General features: G+C 43.2%; 1 pseudogene; it reads right to left on the bottom strand.

Annotated features, from left to right (window-relative positions):
• The window catches only part of LOC139407510 (discs large homolog 1-like protein), a 185,104-nt pseudogene that overhangs the window by 94,407 nt on the left and 66,525 nt on the right, over positions 1-24,172 (bottom strand).

Here is a 24,172-nt window from a genome sequence, read left to right as displayed (position 1 = left end):
TTCTGGCCATTTTGAGCCTGTAATTCTGGACATTTTGAGCCTGTAATCGAACCCACAAATGCTGATACTCCAGATACTCAACTATTCTAAAGAAGGCCAGTTTTATTGCTTCTTTAATCAGGACAACAGTTTTCAGCTGTGCTAACAATTGCAAAGGGGTTTTCTAATGATCAATTAGCCTTCTGGCATGATGGACCAGCTTGGCCTTGGCTCTCTTGACCCGCTAAAAGCTGATGCTGGCGATGATAAACCTACATCCTATTCTGGTCCCGCTACATTGCTTGTGCTAGCAATGGCTGCACTTGAACTGCGTTTGAAAAATGAATCTAATTTAACACATTTTGACACCTCCTTAGCTTTCTAATTTTTGGCCTTCCTCTTTTGGCCTCCACTTTTGTGTTGATACATTGTTGCTTTTTAAATCCGTGATTTTCTATTCTCGACTTTCTCTCTTTATTTGTTTTTCTCGGCCATTGTCTCTTGACAGCTAGCTCAACTGTCGCTTAAAACATGACAGAAACAACAACAATGAATCCCAGAATGCATTTCATTATCTTAACATGATATTGAAACTATTAATATAATTGATTTATCAAATTAATTTGATTTATTGTCATCAATACACAAAAATATCATCCTGACTTATGTAGTGGCAAAAAAACATTTTGTTGGTGAAACCATCAGTCGGATCATTTATTATATCGCTTAAATTAAAGAAAGATCTTTTTGCCAATTAGTACATGTGATGGACCCTCCTCAACAATAAATACTTGGGCATGGTGGGGTGGATTTCAAAGTGGCAGTGTAGTATAGTGTGTATTTGTGAACGTTTCAGGAAACTAGGCCTATGTCGAAGGTCACTACTTCACACAAGAGCAATTTGAATGTAATCTTTTTTGTTTTTATCAAAATGCATTTTTTTGGCAGAAATGCCTTCTGGAACATTTGAACTTTCATGTGCTTTTATAACAAACTTGTATGCCATCTGTAAATACTGTAACGACCATGGGTTTATAAGCGTGGAAATCGACACTGCCGCACGAGCATGCTTTTGCAGCACAGTCGATAGCGCGCCAGACCTCGGGCTAGAAGGTCGAGGGTTCGAGACCTGCTCCCTGCCTGTTTCATTACATTGGTGTCAGAAGTGATCGGACCTTGCATCCACGACAGTGCGTGTGCTTGGCTGGTGACCGTGTTCCTGTAAGACGTAGAGTCGCGAGGAAGCGCTCTTTGAAAGGACGGAGTAGGGTTTATAAGCGCGGAAATCGACTCTGTCGCATGAGCATGCTTTTGCGGCACAGCCGATAGCATGCCGGACCTCGGGCTCGAAGGTCGAGGGTTCGAGACCTGGTCTCTGCTGTTTCATTATAATACGAATAAAATTGTTAAATTCCGAGCCTAGTTGGTTTAGCCACAGAAAAAGCCAGGCAACCTTTCCGCTAGCCATGATTGGCTGAGATAATGAGTGGGCTGGACATGCCGAGAGATGAGTTTGGATTGGTCTATAGCACGCTTCTGTCTATTAGAGCTGGTCAGTATGTATAGGTAATCCTGTCTAAAGTGGCTTTACATTTTTTTTCATTGCTTAGTGGAACGCCATAAGTCTTGCTTCCCACTTTCTGGAGGACAGAGTTTTTAAATCAGTGGAATTAGAGTATGATAGCTAAGGAGATGGCGAAAACACCTGTCTCCGGATTACATCTTCAAACTAAGGGCAACCATGCATGGCATCCGTGACAGGGAGAAGCGTCCAACCATGATGTATAAGGGTAAGATAGTCTAGCTAGCTACATTTTCAGATATTACACATTTCTAATGTTGACAGAAAATTGTTTTCATTCCAAGTTAGTGTAATTTTAGCTAGCTAGCTAACATTAGCTGGCTGGCTCTCTAGCTAACGTTACATGGTTGATCTTATTATTCATATCTCAGAGCCATTTGCTTGGCTAGTTATAGCCTAATGTTAGCTAGCTAACATTGATCCTGTTTGGTTAGCTACCTGCAGATTCATGCAGGGTAGTAATGTCATGAGTTGGGATTATAGTTCATTGTTTACCTAGCTAGCTACATGTTTTAACAAAAGACTCCACTATGCAAGTAACCTTTTTGATTGTGATTGTAAATTCAGTCTTGCCCTCTACTTCGATTTCAGAGCACTCTCGTTTGAGTGTGCCAGAGAATAACTGATGAATTTACGAACGCTCAACCCCCGTTGAATATGGCCGGTGTCAGTAAACGTTGTCAGAAAAGTATAATTAAATTGTTGCCAGCAGCCCAGTTACAGTCACCAACGCTCTGGATAATATGAAAAAAGCCTAACCAGCTCTGCTAGGGTGAGTAAAATGGTCAGAGGGGGGTGTTCTCTCATTTGTGTCTAGAAATAGCTAGCGAGCTAGCCAATATTACTCAGTTTGCTTGGGTGCTTGACTGCCATTGTGAGGTCAGAATGCGCGGATCAACCCTACTCCTCTTCCAGAGCGTCCAGTGTATGCTCTGAACGTTCCGAAAGCGAAACGCTCTGAATTTACGACAGACAATCTGACAGCACAGTTGCAGTAGCAAACACTCTGTATAACATAAACAGCCTAACCAGCTCTGCTAGGGTGAGTAATGTTCAGTGAGCTGTTCTCTCATGTGTCTGGAAGTAGCTAGCAAGTTGGCCAGTTAGCTTATGAGCTTGACTGCTATTGTTTGTACAGAAGGCTCAGATCAACCCTTAAAGAGATGGGTGGGGCTAAAGCTTAAGCGGGTGTGAACAATGTTGAATGGGTGTAGACGAAGAAGAGCTCTCCAGGTGGTACCAAAACATTCAAAGGCCATTTTCTCAAATGTGAAATTACAAGTTTATCAACTTTCAAAGCAGAATTACTTTCCAATTGTTCCTCAAATGCAGTATATGATATACCATTTTGTAGCTCTGTGTCTCTGCTTTTAGCCAATGTAAAAAAACACAATTTCAAATGTTTCTACATAAGACTGAATCAAGGAGGTCGGTGACATTTAAGGGCAGTAGTATAGGGCCTGACTCTATTGCCTACACTAAGGCTTAGTGTGTGGTTGTGGTTAGGAGTGGTGTGCGCGTCTCTGATGTGTGTCTCACCATCTTTAACAGTGAAGTTGATGTAGAGTTAATGATGCAAGCGCAGATCGTGGCTGAATCAGGTCATAGCAGAAAGAAAAGAGAGCCCTGCAGCCTTACAGGCAGACACAGAAACAGCTCCCTGCTCCTCTCCCCCCTCTCCCTTCTCCCTCTCTCCTCTCCCTGCTCCCTGACACACAGCGTTTTCATTATATAGTTAGACTGAGAGCCCTGGAAACTATGAAAATATAAATGACATATCTTGCATGGTTAACCTTTTAAATTAATTTCCATTCAAATTTAAACCTTTACATTTAAATATAGACCCTCAATTTATTTTAAACCTTTAATTTACATTAAAACCTTAAAGGGACAATCAGCAGTTGCTACATCAATTTTTGGACTTACAAATTAATGATATGTACCCATTGATTCTTAAAGAATATAACTTACAAATGCCTCATGAGCTTTGTCATATCCCAAAATATAAGCTTGTTTTACGCCAATTTTTTTGGAAACAAATTAAATGTAAACATACAATGTATAGCCTTAAAACATGGTTAAACCTATAATTGTGATATCATGAATGGTCATCCCTAGCTCTGTCTTTGAATTTGAGAGTGACTGAATTTCTCCAGCCACATCCCTCAGCTTTTTACTAAAACAGTGGCAGGGAATTAACTTTGTTATTATTTCAACTGGTGATTGGCTCTTTAATTTAAGATACATCTATTTTATGAAAACGTTAGCCATGGATGATGGGTTTAAAGTAACAACTACGATGTGATGTTCCTCCTACTTACCCGTTCCAGGGTGATCTCCTCATACTCATAATCTGCTTCTGTTCCATTCACCTGAAAGACAAGACATCAGCCAATCAGTATCGTGGGGATCATAAGAGAGCTGTCTCCATTGGCCCAGGAGAGGGTGCCTATGGAAATATCAAACGTCTTTCCCACTGCACGTCTCATTTTGATGGCACACTATTCCTCAAAACCCAAACTGGAGGTGTTAAAGAAAGAGGTGTGAGGGACTAGGTACAGTAGAAGTTACTTACCTTAGTCAAATACATTTAAACTCAGTTTCACAATTCCTGACATTTAATCCAAGTAACAATTCCCTGTCTTTGGTCAGTTACGATCACTACTTTATTTTAAGAATGTGAAATGTCAGAATAATAGTAGAGAGAATGATTTATTTCAGTTTTTATTTATTTCATCACATTCCCAGTGGGTCAGAAGTTTACATACACTCAATTAGTATTTGGTAGCATTGCCTTTAAATTGTTTAACTTGGGTCAAACGTTTTGGGTAGCCTTTCACAAGCTTCCCACAATAAGTTGAGTGAATTTTGGCCCATTCCTCATGACAGAGCTGGTGTAACTGAGTCAGGTTTGTAGGTCTCCTTGCTCGCACATGCTTTTTCAGTTCTGCCCACCAATTTTCTATGGGATTGAGGTCAGGGATTTGTGATGGCCACTCCAATACCTTGACTTTGTTGTCCTTAAGCCATTTTGCCACAACTTTGGAAGTATGCTTAGGGTCATTGTCCATTTGGAAGAAATTTGCGACCAAGTTTAACTTCCTGACTGATGTCTTGAGATGTTGCTTTAATATATCCACATAATTTCCGTTCCTCATGATGCCATGTATTTTGTGAAGAGAACCAGTCTCTCCTGCAGCAAAGCACACCCACAACATGATGCTGCCACCCCCGTGCTTCACGGTTGGGATGGTGTTCTTCGGCTTGCAAGCCTCTCCCTTTTTCCTCCAAACATAATGATGACCTTTATGGCCAAACAGTTATATTTTTGTTTCATCAGACCAGACGACATTTCTCCAACAAGTACGATCTTTGTCCCCATGTGCAGTTGCAAACCGTAGTCTGGCTTTTTTTTATGGAGGTTTTGGAGCAGTGGCTTCTTCCTTGCTGAGCGACTTTTTAGGTTACGTCGATATAGGACTCGTTTTACTGTGGATATAGAATATTTTGTACCTGTTTCCTCCAGCATCTTCACAAGGTCCTTTGCTGTTGTTCTGGGATTGATTGGCACTTTTTGCACCAAACTACATTCATCTCTAGGAGACAGAACGCGTCTCCTTCCTGAGCGGTATGACGGCTTCGTGGTCCCATGGTATTTATACTTGCGTACTATTGTTTGTACAGATGAACGTGGTACCTTCAAGCATTTTAAAATTGCTCCCAAGGATGAACCAGACTTGTGGAGGTCTACAATTTTATTTCTGGGGTCTTGGCTGATTTCTTTTGATTTTCCCATGATGTCGAGCAAAGAGGCAATGAGTTTGAAGGTAGGCCTTGAAATACATCCACAGGTACACCTCCAATTGACTCAAATTAGGGTAGCCTAGTGGTTAGAGCGTTGGACTAGTAACCGGAAGGTTGCGAGTTCAAACCCCCGAGCTGACAAGGTACAAATCTGTCGTTCTGCCCCTGAACAGGCAGTTAACCCACTGTTCCCAGGCCGTCATTGAAAATAAGAATTTGTTCTTAACTGACTTGCCTGGTTAAATAAAGGTAAAATAAAAATAAAAAAAAAATTAGCCTATCAGAGGCTTCTAAAGCCATGACATCATTTTCTGGAATTTTCCAAGCTGTTTGTTAAAGGCAAAGTCAACTTAGTGTATGTAAACTTCTGACCTACTGGATTTGAGATACATTGAAATATAAGTTAAATAATCAGTCTGTAAACAATTGTTGTGAAAATTACTTGTGTCATGCACAAAGTAGATGTCCTAGCCGACTTGCCAAAACTGTAGTTTTTAACAAGACATTTGTGGAGTGGTTGAAAAACAAGTTTTAATAACTGCAACCTACGTGTATGTAAACTTCCAACTTCAGCTGTATATACAGTACCAGTCAAAAGTTTGGACACAACTACCTACCTATAATTTTCAATATTTTCTACATTGTATAATAATAGTGAAGACATCAACACAATGAAATAACACATACGGAATCATGTAGTAACCCAAAATGTGTTAAAGTGTTGATGGACTGTCATTTCGCTTTGCTTATTTGAGCTGTTCTAGCCATAATATGGATTTAGCCTTATTTGGTAAAAGACCATCTTCTCTATACCAACCCTACCTTGTCACAACACAACTAATTTGCTGAATCTCATTAGGATGGCAATAAATACCACAAATGAACTTTTGACAAGGCACACCTGTTAATTGAAATGCACTCCAGGTGACTACCTCATGAAGCTGGTTGAGAGATTGACAAGAGTGTGCAAAGTTGTCATCAAGGCAAAGGGTGGCTACTTTGAAGAATCTAAAATGTATTTTGATTACTACATTATTCCATATGTGTTATTTCATAGTTTTGATGTCTTCACTATTATTCTACAATGTAAAAAATAGTAAAAAATCAAATAAAAAAAATTGGAAAAAAAACACGAATGAGTAAGTGTGTCCAAACTTTTGACTGGTACTGTATGTAGCAGTACTTTAGCTATAACAAACAACGGGTGGGTGAGAGCAGAGCAGAGCAGAGCTGACCCCTCAGCAGCAGTTTAATAAAGGGCAGCGCAGGCTGGCTATCCATGTGAAATCCCCTCTGCTCTGTGGGGAATACTGCAGCGTTCTGTAGCAGTTAGGCAGGGAGGCGGCAGGGCTTTCTGAGCAGTGCACAGCACTAATGCTGTCTTCCTGTGTGGCACGGGGGGGATAATCTCCATGGGATTAGAGGTGATAGCCATGTTTGGGAAAGAGAGGATCACAGAAGGGCTGCTTTGTCCCTGCCTAACTACAGTACCATCATCACTACGACTGCTCTGCCTCTGTCCTTGCCCTAACCCAACTATACACCCCTAGGGCTGTTGCGGTCACATTTCAGCCGGGGATTGTCAAACAACCAACTGTAGGTCTCACGATAATTGAACGTTAATTAACATAAAACATTTATCATCTGGCTTCAACACAAAAACGTAAAATAAATCCATGTAATACAGCCTACAGCTTCACAATAAATCCATTATTTATTTTAGACAGGTCTAAAGAAGCATGATAGGAAAAAAATGTGGTCTATTTCAGAAAAAAGAATAGCATACTGTCACAGGCCGGCTCATAGCCGGGGACGCGAACAACAGGTAGAGGCCAATTAAAAATTGTTATTTATTGTAAGCAAAACTATTAACTTTAAACTAAGAAAAATGAATGAGGTGTGGAAGTATCATAATGTAAGGTGTATGTAAAGTGCATGGATGCGTGAATCTGTTTGTGTGAATGACTGAGTGAAAACTATGCAAAACGGAGAGCAGAGAGAGCGGAGAGAGAGAGAGAGAGAGAGGTGATTAGTGACAGTTTAAATACTCTGATCCCAGGTGACTCCAATCACTAACGACCCTCTTCTGCCTGCAGGAGGAACCGCCCCTGCAAGGAGGAGTCGGAGTCGGATTTGTCCTTATGTGTAATGATGGGGCGTTGAGTCGGAAGCAGGTGCAATGTTTTAATAAAACACGCCACTAACATAAGGCAGGACACCGATATACAAGAACAATACCAACTGGTGAGTGAACATGGGAGAGTGACAAATAAAGGGGAGGAGATTATTTAGGTAATGGAGTCTAGGTGTGAATCGTGATTAACAGGTGTGCGTAATGATGAATCCCATGACCGGTGGTTAGTACTCTGGCGACGTCATACGCCGGAGAGGAGGAGCAGGAGCAGACCTGACAGTACCCCCCCTCTGACGTGCGGCTCCAGCCGTAGGACAACGCCGACCAGGGGGACGACCCTGAGGATGAGGAGCCAGTCGGTCCGGGTGGCGATGGTGTATATCACAGATGATGTTGGGGTCCAGAATGTACTCCACCATAACCCAACACCGCTCCTCTGGGCCATACCCCTCCCAATCCACCAGATACTGACCCCACGACGTTGGGAATCCAATAGGGATCTGACAGCATACGCCCGGCCCCCCTGGAGATATCATCCTGACCAACCTGCCCTCTAAATACACCTCTACTGTCTTCAACCAGCATCTCAGCCATCACTGCCTCATTGCCTGCATCCGTAATGGGTCCGCCGTCAAATGACCACCCCTCATCACTGTCAAACATTCCCTAAAACACTTCAGCGATCAGGCCTTTCTAATCAATCTGGCCCGGGTATCCTGGAAGGATATTGACCTCATTCCATCAGTAGAGGATGCCTTGTTATTCTTTCAAAGTGCTTTCCTCACCATATTGAATAAGCATGCCCCATTCAAAAAAGAAATGAACTAAGAACAGATATAGCCTTTGGTTCACTCCAGATCTGACTGCCCTTGACCAGCACAAAAACATCCTGTGGCGTACGGCATTAGCATCGAATAGTCCCCGCGATATGCAAAACTTCAGGGAAGAAAGGAACAAATATACACATGCAGTTAGGAAAGCAAAGGCTAGCATTTTCAAACAGAAATTTGCATCCTGTATAGCACAAACTCCAAAAATGTCTTGGACACTGTAATGTCCATGGAGAATAAGAGCACCTCCTCCCAGCTGCCCACTGCACTGAGGATAGGAAACACTGTCACCAACAATAAATCTATGATAATCAAGAATTTCAATAAGCATTTTTCTACAGCTGTCCATGATTTCCACCTGGCTACCCCTACGTGGTAAACAGCTCTGCACCCCCCACTGCAACTTGCCCAAGCCTCCCCCATTTCTCTTTCCCCAAAATCCAGATAGCTGATGTTCTGAAAGAGCTGCACAATTTGGACCCCTACAATTTAGCTGTGACAATCTGGACCCTCTCTTTCTAAAGTTATCTGCCATAATTGTTGCAACCCCTTTTTCTAGCCTGTTCAACCTCTCTTTCGTATCGTCTGAGATCTCTAAAGATTGGAAAGCTGCCGGGGTCATCCCCCTCTTCAAAAGGGGTGATATTCTAGACCCAAACTGTTACAGACCTATATCTATCCTACCCTGCCTTTCTAAAGTCTTCGAAAGCCAAGTTAACAAAAGGCTAAGCTGTGTTTGAATATATTTCACTTGTGATTTCATGAATATTAATATTTTCTAGTAAAAAATTTTGTACTTTGCGTTATGCTACTTAGTGTCAGTTGATGACAATTCTCCTGAATCCGGGATGGGTAGTTACAAGAGGTTTTAAAAAACAGAAACAGAATCCCACCGTACCTTCTCCGCTATGCAATCTGGTTTCCCGAGCTGGTCATGGGTGCACCTCAGCCACGCTCAATGTCCTACACGATATCATAACCGTCATTGATAAAAGACAATACTGTGCAGCCGTATTAGTGATTCTCCGTATTGGTGATTCTCTGATCCACCTCTTTGCAGACGACACCATTCGGTACACTTCTGGCCCTTCTCTGGACACAACCCTCCAGATGAGCTTCAATGCCATACAACACTCCTTTCGTGGCCTCCAACTGCTCTTAAATGCAAGCAAACTAAATGCATGCTCTTCAACCGATTGCTGCCCGCACCTGCTCACCCATCTAGCATCACTACTCTGGACAGTTCTGACTTAGAATATGTGGACAACTACAAATACCTAGGTGTCTGGTTGGACTGTAAACTCTTCTTCAAAGCTCACATTACACATCTGCAATCCAAAATGAAATCTAGAATCGGCTTCCTATTTCGCAACAAAGCATCCTTCACTCATGCTGCCAAACATACCCTCGTAAAGCTGACTATCCTACCGATCCTTGACTTCGGCGATGTCATTTACAAAATAACTTCCAACACTCTACTCAGCAAATTGGATGTAGTCTATCACAGTCACATCCGTTTTGTCACCAAAGCCCCATATACTACCCACCACTATGACCTGTATGCTCTCGTTGGCTGGCCCTCGCTTCATATTTGTTGCCAAATCCACTGGCTCCAGGTCATCTATAAGTCCTCGCTAGGTAAAGCCCCGCATTATCTCAGCTCACTGGTCACCATAGCAGCACTCACACGTAGCACGTGCTCGAGCAGATATATTGCACTAGTCACCCCCAAAGCCAACTCCTACTTTGGCCGCCTTACCTTCCAGTTCTCTGCTGCCAATGACTGGAACGAATTGCAAAAATAACTGAAGCTGGAAATGTATACCACCCTCACCAACTTTAAGCATCAGCTGTCAGAGCAGCTTACAGATCATTGCACCTGTACATAGCTCATCTGTAAATAATCCACCCAACTACCTCATCCCCATATTGTTATTAGTTTTTTTTGCTCCTGTGCACCCCTGTGTCTCTACTTGCACATTCATCTTCTGCACATCTATCACTTCCAGTGTTAATGCTAAATTATAATTATTTCACAACTATGGCCTATTTATTGCCATACCTCCCTAATCTTACTACATTTCCACACTGTGTATATAGACTTTTCTATTGTTTTATTGACTATACGTTTGTTTATCCCATGTGTAACTGTGTTGTTTGTGTCGCACTGCTTTGCTCTATCTTGGACAGGTCGCAGTTGTAAATGAGAACTTGCTCTCAACTGGCCTGCCTGGTTAAATAAGGTAAAATAAAAATAAACATGAAAAGAGGGTATGTATGTCACCTCATTGACCCTCCGGAAAACCTTGAATGGCCCCACAAACCAGGGGCTCAGTTTCTTGCAGGGCAGGCGGAGCCGGCACCACTCATCTACCACAGGAGCCATGGTCTGGCCTGGTGTCCATGGGGCCAGGGCCGTCTGTAAACCCAAAACACACTGGAAGGGGTTCAACCCAGTGGAGGAGTTACGTAGAGAATTCTGGATGTACTCGGCCCAAGGAAGGAAACGTGCCCACTCACCCTGCAGGTCCTGACAGTGACTCCTCAGGTACCTCCCTAGCTCCTGATTCATCCTCTCCTCCTGCCCGTTAGACTGAGGCCAATACCTGGGTGTGAGACTAACCATGACCCCAAGCTTCTCCAAGAAGGCCCGCCATATGTGAATTGGTGGCCATGGTCCGAGACAATGTCCTCCGGAAGGCCATAATGCCGGATGACCTGCTGGAAGAGTGCCTCAGCGACCTGGAGATCAATGGGAAGATCAATGGATGAATCGACATGACTTGGAAAATCTATCACTACCACCAGAATGGTGGTGAAACCATCAGAAGGAGGAAGATCAGTAACAAAGTCAATGGATAGATGGGACCAAGGTCGCTGAGGCACGGGAAGCGGCAGGAGCTTCCCTGCTGAGCATTCCAGGGGGACTTAAGTTTGAGCACACACGGAACAAGAGTTGACATACCGCGTAACTTCCTGCACCAAGGTGGGCCACCAGTATTTCTCAGTGAGGGAATGGATGGTGCGAGAAATACCTCGATGTCCAGCGACGACAGCTGTGTGTGCCCGGGTCAGCAGCCAATCCCTTATCCCTGAGGGGATGTAGATGCACGTGAGAGGACAATTCTCACAAAAGGCCTCATTGGCTGCTGGAGACCAAACCAACCTATGAGGCCCACTATTGAGGAGGGAGGTGAGAGGGGCAGCAAGGGCACTGAAGTTCCTGATGAAGCGGCGGTAAAAGTTGGCAAACCCCAAGAAGGAGACAGCCCTCTGGTGGAATTGGCACTTCTCCACCTTGACGATCAGGTGGTTAGCCAAGAGGCGTTCGTGGACTGCTCAAACGTGAGTGATGTGATCTTCCAGGTTGGTCGGGAAGAACAGGATGTCATCGATGTACACAATCACCTGACGTCCGAGCATGTCCCTGAACACATCGTTGACGAATGCCTGGAACACTGACGGAACATTGGCTAGGCCAAAAGGCGTCTTCCACTCATCCCCATCCTGGAAGTGAATGAGATTGTAGGCACTCCACAGGTCCAGTTTGGTGAAGAACCAGGCCCCGCGGAGCTGCTCAATGGCTGACGGCACCAGCGGGAGAGGGTACCGATACTTTGTGGTGATGTCATTGAGTCCACGGTAATCGATACAAGGGCGTAATCCTTGGCAACAAAGAAGAAACTAGCCAACGCAGAGGACGTGGACCAGCGGATGAAACCCTGTTGAAGTTGTCGGAAGTTTACATACACTAAGGTTGTAGTCATTAAAACTTGTTTTTCAACCACTCCACAAATTTCTTGTCAACAAATTATAGTTTCGGCAAGTCGGTAAAGACATCTACTTTGTGCATGACACAAGTAAAAGTATCTATATCCACAGTAAAACAGGTCCTATATTGACATAACCTGAAAGGCCGCTCAGCAAGGAAGAAGCCACTGCTCCATAACTCCCATAAAAAAGCCAGACTACGGTTTACAACTGCACATGGGAACAAAGATCGTACTTTTTGGAGAAATGTCTAAAATGGTCAGAAGAAACAAAATTAGAACTGTTTGGCCATAATGACCATCGTTATGTTTGGAGGAAAAAGGGGGAGGCTTGCAAGCCGAAGAACACCATCCCAACCGTGAAGCATGGGGTTGGCAGCATCATGTTGTGGGGGGGTACTTTGCTGCAGGAGGGACTGGTGCACTTCACAAAATAGATGACATCATGAGGAACAAAAATTAGGTGGATATATTGAAGCAACATCTCAAGACATCAGTTAAAACCAGTTGCATCTCTAGGGGCGCTATTTCATTTTTGGATAAAAAACGTTCCCGTTTTAAGCGCGATATTTTGTCACAAAAAGATGCTCGACTATGCATATTCTTGACAGTTTTGGAAAGAAAACACTCTGAAGTTTCAGAATCTGCAAAGATTTTGTCTGTAAGTGCCCCAGAACTCATTCTACAGGCAAAACCAAGATGATACGTCAACCAGGAAATGAGCAGAATTTCTGAAGCTCTGTTTTCTAATGTCTCCTTATATGGCTGTGAATGCGACAGGAATAAGCTTAGACCTTCTGCCGTTTCCCCAAGATGTCGGCAGCATTGTGACATATTTGTAGGCATATCATTGGAAGATTGACCATAAGAGACTACATTTTCCAAGTGTCCGCCTGGTGTCCTGCGTCGAAACTGGTGCGCAAAGCCATGTGCAAGTATTTTTCCATTTGATTGAGGGGAGAAACCATGCTTCCACGAACGATATATCATTGAAGAGATATGTGAAAAACACCTTGAGGATTGATTTTAAACAACGTTTGCCATGTTTTCAGTCGATATTATGGAGTTAATTTGGAAAAAAGTTCGCGTTTTGAGGACTGAATTTTCGGGTTTTTTTGGTAGCCAAATGTGATGTATAAAACGGAGCTATTTCTAATACACAAAGAATCTTTTTGGAAAAACTGAGCATCTGCTATCTAACTGAGAGTATCCTCATTGTTTTTGTTGAAATGTTGCGTGCTGGATGCTAACGCTAATGCTAACGCTAAATGCTACGCTAGCTAGCTACTTTTACACAAATGATTGTTTTCCTATGGATGAGAAGCATATTTTGAAAATCTGAGATGACAGTGTTGTTTACAAAAGGCTAAGCTTGAGAGATGGCATATTTATTTAATTTCATTTGCGATTTTCATGAATAGTTAACGTTGCGTTATGGTAATGAGCTTGAGTCTGTATTCCTGATACCGGATCCGGGATGGGTAGATCAGAGAGGTTAAAGCTTGGTCGCACATGGGTCTTCCAAATGGACCCCAAGCATACTTCCAAAGTTGTGGCAAAATGGCTTAAGGACAACAAAGTCAAGGTGTTGGGGTGGCCATCACAAAGCCCCGACCTCAATCCTATAGAACATTTGTGGGCAGAACTGAAAAAGTGTGTACAAGCAAGGAGGCCTACAAACCTGACTCAGTTACACCAGCTCTGTCAGGAGGAATGGGCCAAAATTCACCCAACTTATTGTGGGAAGTTTGTGGAAGGCTACCCTAAACGTTTGACCCAAGTTAAACAATTTAAAGGCAATGCTACCAAATGCTAATTGAGTGTATGTAAACTGATCCACTGGGAATGTGATGAAAGAAATAAAAGCTGAAATAAATCATTCTCTCTACTATTTTTCTGACATTTCACATTCTTAAAATAAAGTGGTGATCCTAACTGACCTAAGACAGGGAATTTTTACTAGGATTAAAAGTCAGGAATTGTGAAAAACTGAGTTTAAATGTATTTGGCTAAGGTGTATGTAAACTTCAGACTTAAACTGTACTTCTCCATGGTCTGGGTCTCAGCCACCGACAGAGGGTAGATACGTCTGCATGGAGGTGTAGCACCGGAAAACAGGTCAATGCACAGTCACAGGGGCGATGAAGAGGGAAACAGGTAGCACAGGTCTTGAGAATACCACCCTTAGATTCTGCCATTCCTCTGGGATTGTTGGGCTGGAGGGCAACCACAGGACTTTCAACTGACGTGGAACCACAGGGAGGCAGATCCTCCGGTATTCAGGTGACCAGTCGGTGATTCTCATCCTCGACCATGAGATGGTAGGGTTATGGCGCTGAAACTAAGGTACTCTGACGATGATCTTGTGAACTGGTGCACTGGTGATGAAGAAGGGGATGTTTTCCTGGTGATTGGGCCCCATGGTGAGGGTGAGTATTTGGGTGATGTGTGTGATGGGTCCAGATCCTAAAGGCCGACAGTAGAGATCTTGAATCCACTAGAACTGTAGACACAGGGCATGAGGGACAGTCAGCCAAAGTGATGGGTATTACAAAGAGTCTAACAGGAAGAGCAGCAGATGGAATACTCACTCCTGGTCCAGGGAATGTAACATCACGTGACCGTCCCTCTGCTCTAGTGGATCCCGGATTCTGAAGTAACGGACACCGCTGGCGCTTGTGCCCTCCCTGGCCACAGTACAAACAGAGCCCCAGCTGTATCCGTCTGCGCCATTCCGCCGCGGGAAGTTATGTCACCCCTAAATTCCATGGGTTCAGCCTCTGATCCCGAACACTTGCCGAAGGAGGGAGAAAAGCGATGAAGATGCCGACGCTCCCGGAGGAGGTTTTCCAGATGGATGGCCCTCCTTGTCCAGACCTCTTCTAAATAACGTGCTTAGCGCCAGCTCATTCCATCCACTGGAAGCTGCTACTGTCCGGAAGGTATGCACATACTCAGCAGGTGTCTGATTCCTGTGCTAGAGCTGAAGCAGATGCTCACCTCCCTCTCTACCCTTCGCGGGATTATTGAAAATACATTTAAACAGATCCATGGACCCCTCATAAGACTCGAGCTCCTCCTCTCCTCTCTCCCATTCCAATGCCCACCCAGTCAGCAGAGAAATAACCGTGGAAACCTTAGACCTCTCGGAGGTGGGGGCTCCCATCTGATGTGCGAAATAGTATTCTTGTACATTTTTTACCCCATATTCTCATTACCGAAATGCGTCCGGATTACTTTAATTTTACTTTAAGTTAGAAAAACCTATTTGAAAAAAACAAAATATGTTGTTGCAGTTTGTCCGTAAATCATATATTTTTTAAAATTCTAGTTGAAGTTTACATTAAAGTATTACATGTATTACATAAAAATCAGTAATTAAATTGAGTTTTATTCACCCATCATGCATCATCTAGAGTAGTAGTTCTTAGATGACCACAAGTTAATGTATTCGCTTATATGCCTTCAGAATGAGGTTCTTATTCTCAACACCCCCTTGTGTTGAGGGCTAAAATGGCTAAATAGCCAAAATGGCTAAAAAGCTCAATTTGGAAAAAAGTCAGAGAACAATAACATGGAGGCATGAATGGGCTTTAGTGATGTGGTCAATTGTTTGCTGACTCATATTATTATTTCTTTTTTCAGGGGAAACCCCATTAAGACCATGGAGACCCGAGGAACCTCAAGAGATAACCAACCCTGCGAACGGGTTTGGTAAGTTATGTTTTTAGTCTTCAACAATGAAGTCGGAAGCTTTGTAAACAAAAAGGGAATAGTGAAGTGATCGACAGGATTTTTTTTTTTTAACTAGGCAAGTCAGTTAAGAACAAATTCTTATTTTCAATGACGGCCTAGGAACAATGGGTTAACTGCCTGTTCAGGGGGAGAACGACAGATACCTTGTCAGCTCAGGGGTTTAGAACTTGCAACCTTCCGGTTACTAGTCCAACGCTCTAACCACTAGGCTACCCTGCAGCCCCACTTTAATGAGGACCAGCCAACCTTTTGATACAGGATGCAATGATGAGTATTAAAACGGTCACCTAGAGTATAACGGCTGTCTGCAGATTGAGCTAATGGCCTCTCATTACCGAAACACACATTTCTCATTACTATGTTCTTTTTAGGTCAATTTCGGTAATGAGAGCGTTCATTTTGGCAATGATAATACGATAATTCTAATATATAGTCAATGGGTGTGCTGTGCTGGTAACTTTATTTAATTACTAAGAACATTTCTTAAACCTATTGTATAGATTTTTTGTAAAACAGTGAAATATGGGGTCTATAAACCCCATTTAACTTACTTCAAGCCACAAATCATTTGGGATTAATTAATTGCACACTTTGATGATTTGTTGGGATACTGAATCTCTGAGATCAGTACAGTTTTTCAATGGCAAACTATGCAACACTCATTACCGAAACATGCAGTCTCATCTCCGAAACCTGTTTATCATTACCGTAATGCACCAATATTTAAGAAATATTAAAAGAAAACGCATTTGGGCTTAATCTGGTAGTGTGACCTTTGTTCTTTATGAATAGCTAAATCAAATAGGCACATACACAAGTGAATGTGACCCAATTTTTTTTTAAAGGTGGTAATGAGATAAATTATTAAATAAATATTAATAATTACATTTTTTTTTTTTTTTTTAACTCAGGCCTCTTCATTAGGGGCGCAATGTCAACCATGTATTTGTTCATTATGTTGTTGAAAAGTGATGCGGCAACGATCATTTTTGAGTGGGTAGTTGAAGAAATTGTGTTAACATGCATAATATCTCATCAAAAAACATAAATAATTAAGAAATAGATAAGTACAGATCCTAATCTCAGTGATCCAAAAGGAAATGTATTAAAAACTACACTTGAGAATTTGTGAGAATGACCCTGTCACGCCCTGATCTGTTTCACCTGTCTTTGTGATTGTCTCCACCCACCTCCAGGTGTAACCTGTTTTCCCCATTAGTACCTGGGTATTTATTCCGGTGAAACCCTGTTTGTTTGTTGCCAGTTCGTCTTGTCTTGTCAACCAGTGTGGTTTTCCATGCGCCTGCTTTTTCTTATCTCTCTTTTGATAGTCCTCCCGGTTTTGACCCTTGCCTGCCTTGACTCTGAACCCGCCTGCCTGACCATACTGCCTGCCCCGACCTCGAGCCTGCCTGCCACTCTGTACCTCCTGGACTCTGACCTTGTTATGATCTTTCGCCTGTCCACGACCATTCTCTTGCCTGCCCCTTGGATTATAATAAATATCAGAGACTCAAACCATCTGCCTCCCGTGTCTGCATCTTGGTCTCGCCCTGTGCCCATATAGACCCAGATGCACCTTTATGTTTAGTGTCTTCGAGCTTTGGGCCACTAACCGGAAGGTTGCTGGATCGAACTCCCAAGCTGACAAGGTACAAATCTGTCGTTCTTCCCCTGAGCAAGGCAGTTAACCCACTGTCACCGGGGCACTGAAGATGTGCATGTCGATTAAGGCAGCCCCCCGCACCTCTCTGATTCAGATGGGTTGGGTTAAATACAGAAGACACATCTCAGTTGAATACATTCAGTTGGACAACTGATTAGGTACCCCCTTCCCCTTTTACAATCCCCCCTTCTCTCTAAGGCCTTCATCTCTCGCTCACTCTCTCCCAGGGTAGCCATACAGGCCCCAAATTAGGGTAAATCTCAGAAACATCGCTCTGTTTTTCTCTCTCACTCTCTTGCTCCCTCTCTCTCTGCCAGGGTAGCCATATAGGCTCCAAATTAGGACCAATTAAAGACATTTGGTGTAGTAGAAACTTCCTTTTCCACTTTTTCTTTCAATCAGTTTGGTTGAATAACAATGTTAGGGATAAAATAATACACACAGACAGTGCTGGGGAGGGATTAGAGGTTTAGAGTTCCTAAATTAAAGTTGCAAAAGGAAAATAAATAAACACCCAACAATTAATCTCCCAACCAACCCCAGCATGCCAGTGTTACACAAGGCTCTGTCCATGATTTGGGCTGTTTGGGTATGATCCTGTAACCCAGGCTTTAAGCTCCCTGATGGGACTCTAAGGCTTTTAAATACCAAATGCATTCCTGTCTATTTGCACAAAACACTAGGCTACTTACCTGCTTGCAATGCAATACTTCAACCACTAGAAACTGTGCGTATGCATGGTCTGAAGTTTGTGGGAAGCTAAGCAAATTCTCTGTTCAAGTTCAGTTTTTATAAATGCCAACTTTTGCATGAACACTGGTATGTTTTGGGGTATATTTTGTACGTACTCAACGTTTTTAATTGAGGCCTCTGATGCTGTCATCAGAGTCCTAGGGAAACAGATGCACAAGGCAGTCAGTGCAAGCAACACTACTGAACTCAAACAGTCACTCTCTAGGCTGCTGAGACGAAGTCAAGCATTCAACACTGGATACACCCAAGCACTGAGACAGAATGGAATCTCTGGGCACAGGACTATAGTAAGACCCTCAGAGCAAAGAACTATTCTCCAGCAGGTAGGAGTAACACCAGAGGGAAGATAATCAGTTCGACATGCAATGTATTGTATCCAACCCACCCGCTTCATAAACAAAGGACAGGATGGTTACACTCTATTTGTAGTCCATTATTTCCTGGTACATAGCCTACATAGCCTACATCGTCAACATCGTCAACATTACATGGTAATTAAATAAGAGTTCTCTAATAACCATTTGGTTTAGCATTTTATTAGGATCCCCATTAGCTGTTGCAAAAGCAGCAGCTACTCTTCCTGGGGTCCACACAAAACATAATAGAGAATGACATAATACAGAACATCAATAGACAAGAACAGCTCAAGGACAGAACTACATACATTTATTTGTGGCTAATTTCAGTTCAGTGTTTTTCTGTGCATGTGTAAAGAAATGTAGACTTACATATGGGGGGGTGTCCAAACTGTCTGTGTTGACCACCACTGGACGTGGGTTTGCCTGCAACAGAAAAACAAAATTAACTCAGTTTTGGTTTTCAAAATATTTAGTGAGAAAATACTTCTTTTTTTTCACCTCGCGATTACCCTGGTAGTATGTTGCAAAAGCTTCACACAACAACAAAAAATAAATACATTTGGCAAAGCCCCCCCAAAAAACTTGTGAGACAAAATAATCACTTACTCTCTGCATGTTTTGGTAGAACATTTTGAAAGCATCGGCTAGAGATTATCACGGCAGAATGGGTCCATATGCGACATGACATGGTGTTCTGTTGTGCCGAACTCCTGAAGCTTGAAGCCTACAGCTATGGCGTCGACCCAAACACCCCCAACTACAGCCTTAATAACAGACAACTCCTTCTGGCGCTTCACTGGGCTGATCTCTCCTACAGGTCTGGAGGTAAAAACAACCACCCGAAGCTGAATATCTCTCCAGAAACACTCATCCTTCAAACTCCACCACCCCCACCAAAACAGAATCCAAATGGGAGGGGTGTAAAAAAAAACAGTAACAGATAAGAGGAGAGAAAAAAAGAAGAGAGTATGACCTGTGACATGGGTGACCAGGGTGCGGGTGGAGAGAAGGGTGGAGCGATGGCAGGAATGGTCTCAGCTGGTATAAGGATCACAGGGATTATGGGTACGGGGGGCAGGGGGCGGGACCACCACATCTGGCTGCTAAACAATGGCAATGGAGGTTGAGGGTCAGGGTACAACACATAGACACACAGGCAGAATACACACAATACACAACTACACACAACACATCACATGATGAAGGGCAAGAAGGGAGGGAGGAAGAGAGAGAGAGGGTGTTTGTGTGAGAGAGAGAGAGAGAGAAAACAGGTGAGAGAAGTTGAAAGAGAGAAAATATGATAATGTTCTGAGTGATGATAATGTGGTAGTGAGGGAGGATTGTCTGGATTGTCTAGTGGCAGCTGCTGAGGGCTCAAATGTGTGCGTAGATTATGGAGAGGGGATGAGAGGAAAAAATGGAGAGAGAAGAATGGGCTGAACCACCTAGCATCAGAGAGGATGTCAAAGGGCATCCATTGATAAGAGTTTGGGGATTTGGTATGTTGTTCTGTGCAACGGAGGATGCAGTCAGTATTTACTACTGTGTTACTGACCGAGTACTAAGAACGATGTGAACATCCTTGCCTCTTCTGACCTCACCGTTTCCCAGTCTCCTCCCACTCACAAGGCAGGCAATACAATTGACCTCATCTTTGCTGGAGGCTGTTCTCCTACTAATCTCACTACAACACCCTTCCAGGTCTCTGATCACTACTTTGTTTCCTTTTCTGTCTCCCTCTCCTCCAACCCTAGCCAATCAGCGCCTACCCAGATGGTTATGTGCGCTGTCACAATCTTTGTTCTCTCTCCCCCACTACTCTCTCCTCTTCTATCCTATCATCTCTCCCTTCTGCTGAATAATTCCCCCTCCTGTCTCCTGATTATGCGTCTTCAACATGACTTTCCTCCCTTTCCGTATCCCATGACTCGCACTCTCCCCTTTCCTCCCGGCCGGGTCGACCCTCCCCTCATGCTCCATGGCTGAATGACTCTGTGAGCTTACAGAACAGGGCTGCGGGCAGCTTACCTTCTCTTCCTCTGTATCCAGTGCATCAGCCACTTTGTGTCACTCTAAATTTCAAGCTTCTGCCTCTAACCCTAGGAAACTAATTTCCATTTCCCTAGTAAGATCCTCCCGCCTTAATCCTCCACCCCTCCCCCTCCCTCTCTGCGGACAACTTTGTCAACCACTTTGAGAAGAAGGCTAACTACATCCGCTCCTCATTCACTATTGACGCTCCTCATGCCTATTGAGTCCACTAGTCCCACTCACACAGAACTACCCTATGCCTTGAACTCTTTCTCCCCTCTCTTCAGATGAACACTTGACCACTCTAATGTCAAAAACTACAGACCAGCATCCCTTCTTTATTGTATTTCCGAAACACTCAATCATGCTGTCTCTGACAAACTCTCTCGTTATCTCTCTCAGAACGATCTTCTTGACCCTAACCAGTCAGGCTTCAAGATGGGTCACTCAACCGAGACTGCTCTTCTCTGTGTCATGGAGGCTCTCCACACTGCCAAAGCTGACTCTCTCTCCTCTGTTCTCATATTCCTAGTTCTATCCACTGCCTTTGACATCGTGAACCATCCGTTCCTTCCCCCACCCTCTCAGAGCTAGGTGTCTGAGGCTCTGCACACTCTTGGATTGCATCCTATCTGGGAGGATCTGTGTTTGCACCAAATGCTCTCACTACTGGTGTCCCTCAGGGCTCAGTACCAGTCTCTCTCCTCTTCTCTCTATACACCTAGTCACTCGGCTCCGTCATATACTCACATGGTCTCTTCTATCATTGCTATGTGGATGTCACTTAACTACTCTTCACCTTCCTCCCTTCTGAAAGTCAGGTGGCGACACTCATCTCTGCATGCCTGTCAGACATCTCAGCTTTGATGTCGGCCCACCACCTCAAGCTCAACTCCCGCAAAACGGAGCTGCTTTTCGTCCCTGGGAAGGCCTGACCACTCCAAGACCTCTCCATAACGGTTGAAAACTCCACAGTGTCCCCTTTTCCAGAGTGCAAAAAACATTGGCGTGACTAGAGCTGTTGCATAGACCATATAAACCTCCACACCGGCGGTCACAAGTCAGGAAGGCAGTCCAATTCTACGTGACCATTTAGTCAAGGTAATTAGGCTTCTGCAAGCTCTGATGCAGCTGATGGTAATTGGTAGCCTACCAAACTTGCTAACTGCCTGGTACTCAGCACTCACCCATTCGCTATTTAAGTGCATAGATGACATATATTTTTTCCCGATGCCCCTGTTTTAAGACAGGTTCATGATAGTTTTCCATTCTAAATCAAAATAAATGTCACACAAATAATATTTAGTATTTATAAAGACAAAATTAAATCAAGAATAGTCTGATGGGTGATGATATTAGCCTATCACTTGAATTATATATTATCACTTGTGAATGATGCCCAGCGTTAGGCAAGAAACAATGCCTTCTTTTTGCAATTTTTTTAAATCATAGTCGCACACCTCATGTAGCCTAGCTGATAGGCCTATATGTTTTGATAAGGTTTGTATCACAACTAAAGTGGCAAAATAACTTCTTAAAATTATGCACATTAATCCACAGTTAGGCTCTACACCACTAATTTTCACCATAAAAATGCACCTTTATAATAAAGCATTATATGCATAATCACATTTGCGGTCACTTTTGATAATGGTGTTTTCCTGCTAATGGAACATTTGTGCTTATAGCCTTTAAAAATATATATTTAACCTTTATTTAACCAGGTAGGCCAGTTGAAAACAAGTTCTCATTTACCACTACGACCTGGCCAAGATAAAGCAAAGCAGTGCGACAAAAACAACACAGAGTTACATAAACAAACATACAGTCAATAACACAATAGAAATTCCCTCTAGCACCCTTCCCGACACTTGAAGAAGGAGGAGACGGTGCTATAGAGGACAGCGTGCGAGATACCTGAGGAGACTACGTTGGAGAGTGGATAAATTGCCTCTACCCTCCGTTAAATTGGCGAACGTGCAACCACTGGATGACCTCCGTTTGAGACTATCCTATCGATCTGAAGAACTGTAATATCCTTTCTTTCTCAGATGTGCATTGGTGTCGTGTCTGAACAAGGACATGGTAAATATAAATCTAGCGGGATTTTCTCTATATCGGCAGGGCAGAACGGTGGCATTGTAAAAGCTCCGGGGAGGGGGGTGTGTGCCTCTGTCAAGAACAACTGATGCGCGATATGTCATATTAAGGAAGCCTCAAGGTTCTGCTCACCTTAGTTAGAATACCTTGTGATAAGCTGTGGATCATACTATTTACCAAGAGAGTTTTCATCTATATTTCTCGTAGCTGTCTATTTACCACCAAAAATCGATGCTGGCACTAAGACCGCACTCAACAAGCTGTATAGGGCCATCAGCAAACAAGAAAATGCTCAGCCAGAGGCGGCACTCCTAATGGCCGGGGATTTTAATGCAGGAAAACGGAAATCCGTTTAACCTAATGTCTACCAGCATGTCACCTGTGCAACTAGAGGTAAAAAAAAACTCTAGATCACCTTTACTCCACACACAGAGATGCATACAAAGCTCTCCCTCGGCCTCCATTTGGCAAATCTGACCATAACTCTATCCTCCTGCTCACAAGCAAAAACTCAAACAGGAAGTACTAGATCAATACAGAAGTGGTCCGATGAAGCAGATGCTAAGCTAAAGGACTGTTTCGCTAGCACAGACTGGAACATTGAGGAGTTTACCACATCAGACACTGGCTTCATTAATAAGTGCATCGATAAACCCTTTCCTCAGCACTTTGTTGAAGCACAATGGATCCCATTTGAAAAAATGAAATAGCTAATAAATGGATACAAATCCACATTTTGGGACCATTCCGTTTTAGCTATGCTGTATGGATCTGTACGTACAATTTTTTTTAATCGAATATCGCTCTTTTTTCTGGATCAGAGAGATTTGAAACATATGTTTTCCATCATTCCAAACAGGTGGTGCTATTCTTCCACCAGTAAGACTCTGGTATCCCAACATGGCCCCTTGTGTGGTTGCTAGGTGATTTCTGGCACAACTGCAACACCTCTATACGAGACACATGGCCGTTCCATCCTCAGAGCTAACACGTGCTCCTCTCCAACCTCTAAATGTAATCAAACTCATTGACAGTTTTCCAGTGGACCCAGTGGACCAAATGTTAACTTTTTATGGCTGCAGGGGCAGTATTGAGTAGCTTGGATGAAAAGGTACCCATTGTAAACAGCCAGCTCCTCAGTCTCAGTTGCTAATATATGCATATTATTATTAGTATTGGATAGAAAACACTCTAAAGTTTCCAAAACTGTCAAAAATATTGTCTGTGAGTATAACAGAACTGATTTTGCAGGCCTGAGGAAAATCAAAACAGGCAGTGGCTTCTATTTTGAAAACTCCATGTTCCATAGCCTCCCTTTGCTGGATTTAAAGGGATATGAACCAAATTCCTTTTCCTATCGCTTCCTCAATGTGTCAACAGTCTTCAGACATAGTTTCAGGCTTTTATT

Source organism: Oncorhynchus clarkii, chromosome 4 (genome assembly GCF_045791955.1).
Source record: "Oncorhynchus clarkii lewisi isolate Uvic-CL-2024 chromosome 4, UVic_Ocla_1.0, whole genome shotgun sequence".
In the NCBI taxonomy this organism is placed as follows: Eukaryota; Metazoa; Chordata; class Actinopteri; order Salmoniformes; family Salmonidae; genus Oncorhynchus; species Oncorhynchus clarkii.
Note: the sequence above shows the minus strand (reverse complement) of the source record. Positions and strands in the feature narration are given on the sequence as shown.